Below are 10822 nucleotides of genomic sequence, written 5' to 3' on the forward strand. Positions count from 1 at the left end.
AGGGTGATGGGGGTCCCCGAGTCTCGGCACCTTCAGTTGTAGTTGTCGTCCAGATGTAGGAGCTGGAAGGAGCTCCCAGGATCCTGGGAAAGGGGGTCACGTGGAGACGCAGCACCTGTTCTCAGGGTGGGGCAATCAGACCTCCAGGGTCCTCCCTGCTGGCAAGCAGGGCAGGGGGCTGCTGGTGGACGAGGGTTAGGACATTCACTGGCCCAATGTCCTGACGCCTTGCACTTATAGCAAGGCTGCATTGGGGCTCGGGGACCTTGCGGACACCTGTTGGCATAGTGTCCTGCCTTGCCGCACTTATAGCAGGCTCCTTTCGTAGCCTTGGAGTCTGCGGAGTGTGTACTCTCTGGCCTGGGTTTATGACTGGGCTGTAAAGCCGCTGCTAGGAGCTGTAACTTCTGTTCAAGGCGAGCTTGCCGTCTCCTTTCTGGAGTTATAGACCTTAAAGGCTAATTTAACCAGGTCTTGTATTGGTGTCTGAGGACCATCCTCTACCTTTTGAAGTTTTTACGAATGTCAGGAGCTGATTGAGAAATGAAATAAGACGGCAAAATGGTGGCCCCTGTTGGGGAGGCCGGATCTAACCAGGTATACTGGGTTAGAACCTCAGTCAGTTTAGGGTAGAGGTTAGGATAACCTGGAGGTTATGCCAAGTTAAGTCATAGGCCTGACAAAAGTATCTAAATTCCTTTATGTATATGGTAGGATTAGCTGAGAAATCACCTAAACGCTTCTCAATTTTGGAAAGATCGGCCAATGAAAAAGGGACATGTACTCTGACTACCCCCTCCGCCCCAGCCACCTCTCGCAAAGGCGCTAACACTGTAGGAGGGTGTGGGGCAGGGATAGGAGACTCAAGACAGCCAGTTGGGGGCCCCGAAGGAGGCACGGGACCGAGTGGATTACTAGTAGGTAAGGAAGAGGAAGGAGGAGTCTGGATGGGGGAGGAGGAGGAGTCTGGGCAGGAAGGGAGGGGGTGGAGAGAGCGGGGAGAGAAGGAGGAGTGTAGGGACGAGAGCTTAAGGCCCAAAAGCCTTGTATGTAATTAATTTCAGACCACTTGCCTAGCCACTGGCAGAAATTGCTGAGTTCGATCACGCCACAGTGGAAAGGAAAATTAACCGCTTCCTCCTAAGGTCTTGTTCGAGCTGTAAGGTTTTTTAAATTGGCTAGGAGGCACCCTAAGGGGGTGCTCTTTGGAAATTTGGACTGGGGGGTTTCCCGTTTGTTTCCTCTTTACCGACACAATGGACACAATGGAAATGGAAATGGATCCCTGCCTGGCTTGAAAGCGTCCTTTGGAACCAGCAGAGGCAGACTGGAGGCTCATGGAGCCAAAGTGGAGATTACCTTCAGGCGGACGTCTCCGTTCTGAACGGGTCTCCCGAGCCACGTGGTGGCTCCAAATGGACCTCGGACCTGCGCAGGATTTTGGCCGAGGGAGGTAAAGAGGACACAAGGGCACTTACCCCAGAGAGGCCGTGAGAGTGAGGGAAGCGGGTCTCAGGTCCTGGTCCGTCTGCCGCGTGGGAGCAGGAGGAGGTTCCTCAACCCTTAGAGGCCTGAGGAGGGGTCTCCTCCCGGGTCTTCGGCACCAACTGATTTGTTTTTCTAAGACCACCAGAGCGGGCACAAAAGAACCAGCGACTAGGCAAGTGTAGGAGCAAAACTGCAAGTTTATTTTGGTGACCTAAGGTGTGGGGAAGAGGTCTGTCGGCCTCCGGCAAAGAAGGCCGACAGAGTGCCCCGGTGGGGCTCTCGGACGGAGTTCCCACAGTCCCGACATCCCGACAGGAGTGGGGCTGTGAGAAGGCCACGCGTGGCGTCCCTCCGGAGCGGCTTTTCTAGGAGTGGGAGGGCAATAGGCGGGGCACGGGCATGTCAGGGGGCGTTCCACAGGTGCGACCAGGTAAATCTTGGTCTCTTCAGATTGACATCACCTGGCGCATGCCTAGTTGGTCTGCACCTTCCCGAGTCGCCGGCTGCATTTTTGCGCGTGCGGGAAAAGTTGGGGGGATGAAGAACCCGGAAGTGCACCATCTTGCCTCCGTTCATCCAAACACCTACCAACCAAAAAAAGTCCAGGACCAGATGGAGTCACAGCCGAATTCTACCAGAAGTACAAGGAGGAGCTAGTACCATTCCTCCTGAAACTATCCCAATCAATAGAAAAAGAGGGAATCCTCCCTAACTCATTTTATGAGGCCAACATCATCCTGATACCAAAGCCTGGCAGAGACACAACAAAAAAAGAGAATTTTAGACCAATATCCCTGATGAACATTGATACAAAAATCCTCAATAAAATACTAGCAAACCAAATCCAGCAGTACATCAAAAAGTTTATCCACCATAATCAAGTGGGCTACATCCCTGGGATGCAAGGCTGGTTCAATATACGCAAATTAATCAACGTAAGCCAGCATATGCATAGAACCAAAGACAAAAACCACATTATTATCTCAATAGATGCAGAAAAGGCCTTTGACAAAATTCAACAGCCCTTCATGCTAAAAACTATCAATAAATTCGGTATTGATGGAACGTATCTCAAAATAATAAGAGCTATTTATGACAAATCCACAGTCAATATCATACTGAATGGGCAAAAACTGGAAGCATTCCCTTTGAAAACTGGCACGAGACAGGGATGCCCTCTCTCACCACTCCAATTCAACATAGTGTTGGAAGTTCTCACCAGGGCAATCAGGCAGAAGAAAGAAATAAAGGTATTCAAATAGGAAAAGAGGAAGTCAAATTGTCCCTGTTTGCAGATGACATGATTGTATATTTAGAAAACCCCATTGTCTCAGCCCAAAATCTCCTTAAGCTGATAAGCAACTTCAGCAAAGTCTCAGGATACAAAATTAATGTGCAAAAATCACAAGCATTCTTATACACCAATAACAAACAGGGAGCCAAATCATGAGTGAACTCCCATTCACAATTGCTTCAAATAGAATAAAATAGCTAAGAATCCAACTTACAAGGGATGTGAAGGACCTCTTCAAGGAGAACTATGAACCACTGCTCAATGAAATAAAAGAGGACACAAACATATAGAAGAACATACCATGTTCATGGATAAGAAGAATCAATATTGTGAAAATGGCCATATTGCCCAAGGTAATTTATAGATTCAATGCCATCCCCATTAAGCTACCAATGACTTTCTTCACAGAATTGGAATAAAAACTACTTTAAAGTTCATATGGAACTAAAAAAGTGCCTACATGCCAAGACAATCCTAAGCCAAAAGAACAAAGCTGGAGACATCACGCTACCTGACTTCAAACTATACTACAAGGCTATAGTAACCAAAACAGCATGGTACTGGTACCAAAACAGAGATATTGTCCAATGGATCAGAACAGAGGCCTCAGAAATAATATCACACATCTACAACCATCTGATCTTTGACAAACCTGACAAAAACAAGAAATGGGGAAAGGATTCCCTATTTAATAAATGGTGCTGGGAAAATTGGCTAGCCATAAGTAGAAAGCTGAAACTGCATCCCTTCCTTACACCTTATACAAAAGTTAATTCAAGATGGATTAGAGACTTAAATGTTAGACCTAAAGCCATAAAAACCCTAGAAGAAAACCTAGGCAATACCATTCAGGACATAGGCATGGGCAAGGACTTCATGTCTAAAACACCAAAAGCAATGACAACAAAAGCCAAAATTGACAAATGGGATCTAATTAAACTAAAGGGCTTCTTCACAGCAAAAGAAACTACCATCAGCATGAACAGGTAACGTACAGAATCAGAGAAAATGTTTACAATCTACTCATCTGACAAAGGGTTAATATCCAGAATCTACAAAGAACTCAAACAAATTTATAAGAAAAAAACAACCCCATCAAAAAGTGGGCAAAGGATAGGAACAGACACTTCTCAAAAGAAGACATTTATGCAGCCAACAGACACATGAAAAAAATGTTCATCATCGCTAGCCATCAGAGAGGTGCAAATCAAAGCCACAATGAGATACCATCTCACACCACCTAGAAAGGCAATCATTAAAAAGTCAGGAAACAACACGTGCTGGAGAGGATGTGGAGAAATAGGAACACTTTTACACTGTTGGTGGGAGTGTAAACTAGTTCAACCATTGTGGAAGACAGTGTGGTGAGTCCTCAAGGATCTAGAAGTAGAAATACCATTTGACCCAGCCATCCCATTACTGGGTATATACCCAAAGGATTATGAATCCTGCTGCTATAAAGACACATGCACACATATGTTTATCGCGGTACTGTTCACAATAGCAAAGACTTGGAACCAACCCAAATGTCCATCAATGACAGACTGGATTAAGAAAATATGGCACACATACACCATGGAATACTATGCAGTCATAAAAAAGGATGAGTTCATGTCCTTTGTAGGGTCATGGATGCAGCTGGAAACCATCATTCTGAGCAAACTATCGCAAGAACAGAAAACCAAATACCGCATGTTCTCACTCGTAGGTGGGAATTGAACAATGAGAACACTTGGACACAGGAAGGGGAACATCACACACTGGGGCCTGTTGTGGGGTAGGGGGAAGGGGAGGGATAGCATTAGGAGATATACCTAATGTAAATGACAAGTGAATGGGTGCAGCACACCAACATGGCACATGTATACATGTGTAACGAACCTGAACGTTGTGCACATGTACCCTAGAACATAAAATACAAAAAAAAAATAATATTTTTGGAAAATAGAATCAAAACTATAAAGTTCACAGGAATAAAACTAACAAAAGATGTGGAAGACCTACATACTAAAAACTACAAAACACTGTTGAGAGGAATTAAAGAAGACCTAGAAAAACAAGAAGAAACACAGTGTTCACAAATTGGAAGGCTCCCTATTATTAGGATGTTAGCTTTTCTAAAAACAAAGCGTAGATTCAACACAGTTCAAGTGAAAATCCCAGCAGGATATTTTGGTAAAACTTTATAAACTGATTCTAACGTTTATCTGGAAATCCAAGCACCTAGAGTAGCCAAAACAACTCTGATGAGGAAGTAAAGCTAAGAGGCTAACACTACTTGATTTCAAGATTTATAATAAAATTACAGTAATCAAAAGAGTGTGTTATTGGCATCTAGATAGAGAAATAGATTAAAGGAATACAATAGAGTTCATGAATAGACCCACATCCGTACAATCAACTGATTTTTCACAAAGTTTCAACAGCAATGCAATGGATAAAGGAAAGCATTTTCAACAAGTGGTGCTGGAATAAATATGAAAAATAAATTTTATTCCATGACCTTCATCATATACAAAAGGTAACTTAAAATGGACCACAAACTGAAAGTAAAACCTAAAACTATAAACATTTTGGAAGTAACCATAGAGGAAAATCTTTGTGACATTTGGTGAAGTAAAAATTTTATAAATATATCAGCAAAAACATGACTCACTAAAGTAAAAATTGACAAATTTGACTTTCTCAAAAATTTTTTCTTCAAAAACAATGTTAAAGAATGAAAATAGAAGCACAGAATGGGAGACAATATTTGTTAATCACAAATGTGAAAATCTGTTTATGTCCAGAATATATAAATAACTCTTAAAACTCAATAAAATGAAAATAAACAAATATATTATCAAAACTAGACAAAGCCTTGAAAAGAAACTCACCAAAAAGATATACAGATGACAAACATAGCAAATACATGAAAAAATATTCATCAACACTCATTACGAATGTACAACTTAAAACAATGTTGATATACTATGAAACACCTATTAGAATATATGAAATGGAAAAGACCATACCAAATGTTAATAAACTTCTGGAACAACCCGAACACACACTGATACTGGAACTGTAAAATGGTACTGGCACTTTGGAAAGCAGTTTGGCAGTTTTTTCTTTTAAGTTTATCATACACTTATTATATTATCCAGACATTGTACTCTGAGGTACTTACTTCATGATCAATGAAACCATATATACACAAACAGACTTGTAAATGAATGTTCATAGTAGCTTATGTGTAATAGTCCAAATGGGAAACAGCCCAAATGTCCAATTGTAACCAAGTAATTTAACTTCAAACATTTTTTTAAATTTTTCCTTTCTCATTTTTCTCCTTTTTCCCCAATCTCAGTATGTAACCTTGAAGGAACCTGCAGAAGCCTTTTCCTTAAACTATAGCCTTGAAATGTACTTCAAAATTCGACTCCCTTCCTTTTCTACATTATGCTGTCTTATCTTGTCTTACACACATTATCTAATTGTATGCTTGTTAAATTCACACCATGCACACTTATTATATGCTTGTTAAGTTCCAGGGGCCAATTTAAAATGAACCAAGCATAAAGGCCCAGCTGTGGAACTCTCCCCCTCTTAAAGATTGCCCCAAGATGTATAATCTACAATCCAGATGCTGTCGAGATGCTATCAGCCTGTTGCTCTGGGGTGACCACAACTTGTTGGAACAAGACACATGGCCCCTGAATCCTGCACAACTCTTGCATGCCTCTCATATCAAGACTTTTTTTAAACACCTGCTCTCAGTCCAACCTTTCGAAGCAGTTTCTAGAGGTGTAATCCAGCTTCCTTCTCACTGCTAGCTTTGGAAAACAAAGTCATTTTCACTTAATCCTTATCATTAGCTTTTCAAGCTGCAAGCAGCTGAGCCTGTGCTTGATTACCCATCAACAGGTGAGTGGATAAATATGTTCTGATGTATCCAGACAATGGATTGCCACATAATAATAAAAAACAGATGAACAATTTATACAAATAAAATCGTGGGTGAATTCTAAAATAATTTTGCAGAGAGACAAAAAAATAAAATGCACACATTATTATTTCATTTACTAAAAATTCTACAAACTATCAACTAATCTTTAATAATAGAAATCAAATCTGCAATTGCCTGGGGATGATGCAGGTAGAGGTAGAAGGATATATTACAAAAGGGCATGACAATACTTTCAGAAGCAATAAATATGTTTATTATTGTGACTGTGGTTGTGGTTTCATGGGTATACACATATGAGGAAATATTAAATTGTACACTTAAATACATGAGTTCATTGTACGTGAATTATACCTCAGTAAAGCTATTTTAAACTGAATAAACTAAACCCTTTTAAGAGTTTTTTTTTTTTTAACCTCTCTTATTCCAAAAGCTAAAAGTCATGCTAAAATAAATAGTAATTGTACTTGTTTGTCTTGTACATGAGAATTTAGATTTATATCCAGGATTATTTTGACCTCAAAGATCATGCTACCAGATGTTAACCATGGATTAGATTCCACAAAACATAAATTCATGGTATTTTTGAAAGATAAATCTGAAACAAATCTGAAACAAGTTTAACTTAGTGACACTTAAAGAAGTGCCCAGATCCATGTGCTTATTATTTGAAGATTCTTAGACATTAGAATCTTTCACATGCCTGAACACATTTATTGACTGCTTTAAAGTTTAATAAACAAAAATGATAGATCTGTTGCTGAGAAGAGCAAGAAAGAGGAGTTAATGAGGGTAGGAAGAGACAATTAACAGTGAAGTTTATTTATAAGCACAAAAAGGTAGTATTTCAGATGTTACTCTACAATAAAAATTCTTAACCTGTCATTCAAGAACCCCCAGGAAGTCCAGGAATGAGCTCAAAGAAATGTAAAAAATGTTCCACAGACACATTTATTTTTCCTCAGTAGAGGATACATCACTATTATCAAAACATTGATGGACTTTATAATATAAAATATTAATAACTTCTTAATAGTCAATAATCTATGTCAAAAGAATATAGAAAAATTTGATGGAAAGATTCCACTCTGATCTTCTATTATTTATTAATATGGTCTTATTAAATCAGCTAGCTGATTTTTATGAGCTTTGCAACACATACTGTCACTGTGAATTTCTTTCACAAGGAAAAATAGGCCCCTAGCAAAGGTGTTAATTTTGCACATTAAATGTTGGCTTTGCTGAACAAAGAAAATGGAACCAACTCAGTGTTTTCCAATCAATTCTTCTATCATCAAATGTCTAGAGTTATCATATTTAGTGGTGTCAATCGTTTAAACAATTATGTCAATATTTTTAGTGCAAATATCCTGTTGTGACTGATAACACTCAGTGAATTAATGACAGCCAGTCAATTTTGTGAAAAGTAGCCATTTACTCAACTGAATCATCTACATATATTTCAAGTCCTTAGAAAACTTTCATACAAACTTTTTAAAACGTTTTTAAATGGTGATGGTAAAAGGAAAACAGAATTATGCTATATCAAACGATGCCCCCAGTTAACAGACAAGATGAACTCCCTGACTCGGGAGTAAAAGCAGACCCAAGACACCATGGCACTGTGAGGGAGTGGTCGCACTCTCTATGTCCTTAGAAAGTATTACAAAACCTGTTTTTCTACAAGCAAGTAAAAGAACAGTTCCTGGAAACAACTGCAGCTGGAAATTCCCCAGTTGACCCCAACAGAACACCTGGCACTGTTGTACTGACCACCTGGAACCAGCCATGTAAGAGAGATTAGTGATTTGGGGCTTAAGGACTGTTCCTCAGACTCCTCTCCCTGCCCTGCGATTTTTGCCTCTATAAACGCCAACTCTCCAGCCCCACCTCCTTGTGCACTGAATGCTGCATCTCCCCAATCTGCAGTCTGAGTTTAATAGAAAATAAAACTCTCCCTTTTTTCTCTAAAGATATGGTCTTTTGTGAATGGCTATGTGTTAGGAAATACACAGAAATCCGAGTGAGCTTTAAATGATCTGGCCTTTGTTTCCTCAGTTGTCTAACATTTTCCTTTTCTGCCATTACAGTAATGTATAGCTCTCACAATTAATATAATCTTTCTGAAAGATCTTAACACATTGACCAATTAAACAATTTATCAGTAAAACAAGATACTAAAAATGAGAACTATACCAGAAACTTGAAGTTTCTGCAAATCATTCCCCTCCAATCAATTATATGTGTAAATGTCTAGATGCTAAGAACGTATTTCCTGTATAGTGCTATTATTTGCATGGATATTTCCGTCTGCCTCTTCCATCCCCAAATGTTCTAAGCTATGTCTTGGAAATGAGCTGAAAAACTGATTAGAACCCAATTATAATGGTTCTGTTTTTAAATCAGTATACTCAGTATATTCCTCTCAATATTCTTTGATTTACCCTCTATCCTTTATCACTTTTCTCCAATCCTTGTCTTTAACCCCAATTTTAACAGCATTTTGATTATTTTTCATTTTTTAAGTCATATTCTTGATAACCAGAGACCTATTCTCTGAGAGAGCTGCAGTGTTTTCTCAGCTATGCTTTTACTTACTTCATTTCTTGTGTTCAACTGTAGCCTCCCTACCCTATCTCTTCCACCTTGAGAGCCAAGGAATGAGGTTCTACTCAGCTGCAGAGTCTCACTTGTTATGACATTAACATATGTTGCTTTTCTATTCTTTGTCTGGCTGAAATATATAATACAGGGAAAATAATTTGTCAATTAAATTATCTCAGAGGAGAGAAATGTGAAGTTTGTAGCAACTGACTTCATTAAAGTGAATCTATAAAAGTATTGTTTACCAGAAATGAAGGAATAAATAGCCAAGAAAACTACAAACGCAAGCAAATGCCTCTTCGAAAGCAATCTTACAAAACCATTTTTTGTTTAATTATTTTTTAATATTGAAGAATATTTTGAATCTTTTGTTCAATGTCACAGAACATAGATGTGTTCACTTGAAGCATTTCATTCAATCTCAGAAACTTGCTCATGGCAGATTCCACTGATCTGTCACCAGATTCTTTCTTTCTCAGGTCATCAAAATGTGAATATATGGTGATCTGATGAATCTTTATATCTATTTCACAAATATTTAATAATGCTTACTTGCATTTATATATACAAAGCTCTATATATTCAAGGAAAGAAGTGATTCTATGCTCTTTTTCAGGAGTAACAAAGGGTGGAAAGCAGTTCCTGCTCTGCAGACTGACTTGTGGGGAAGTGAACAAGAGGTAAAAAGGGTATGACCTGATTCTATTCCTAGTCTATCTCAGAGACAGGAAATCCTAAGGATCTTTTTGCACCTAAAAAGGAGTCCTGGGCTTAGCAATACAAAAGCCATAGTGAGATTTTTTTGAAAAGATTTATCCAGTTTAGGTTTTCTCCCATGAGGTTAAATAGACTCCTTTCTCTTACAAATATATTATGGAGAAGGAGAGCCTGCCTGAGGTTCCAGATATTTCAGATGCTGCCTCCAGCACGGTTGCTTTGTATATCACTGGTTCCTGAGTGTCTGTCATTATAGTCTGTTTCTGGAAATTATCACTTCTTGACCACTTCATCCACCATCTAATCTACACTATGGTGTGAACACATTTAAGACTACTTTCATTTATGCAATAAGAATTTCTGCTCTTTCAGTTTCCATTGGGAAGATAACCATCCAAACCAGTACAAGAGAGACAAATTCTGCAGGAAGGTCACAACAGTATCACTGCAGATTCTCATTTAATTCTGGCCCTAAAGCTAATTTGCAATCACATTATTGTGTTAACCATATCCATGACTCTTGCTCCTGAAATATTAAGACCCTTTTCAAAGTGTAGTTTTGAGGTAGGAGGCAGGAATCTTCAGAGGCAGGGCTCAGACAGCAGACAAAATTGAGGACTAACTAAAACAGGTCAGGGCAGAAGTGGCTTTCCATAAGACGCCCACCATTGTGCCATGTCAGTTTACCATTGCCACAGCAACACTTGGAAATTACCACCCCTTTCCATGGCAGTAACCCAGTGACCTGGAAGTTACCAACATCATCCTATAAA

This window comes from Trachypithecus francoisi, unplaced genomic scaffold, assembly GCF_009764315.1.
Source record: "Trachypithecus francoisi isolate TF-2019V2 unplaced genomic scaffold, Tfra_2.0 Lachesis_group11, whole genome shotgun sequence".
Taxonomy (NCBI): domain Eukaryota; kingdom Metazoa; phylum Chordata; class Mammalia; order Primates; family Cercopithecidae; genus Trachypithecus; species Trachypithecus francoisi.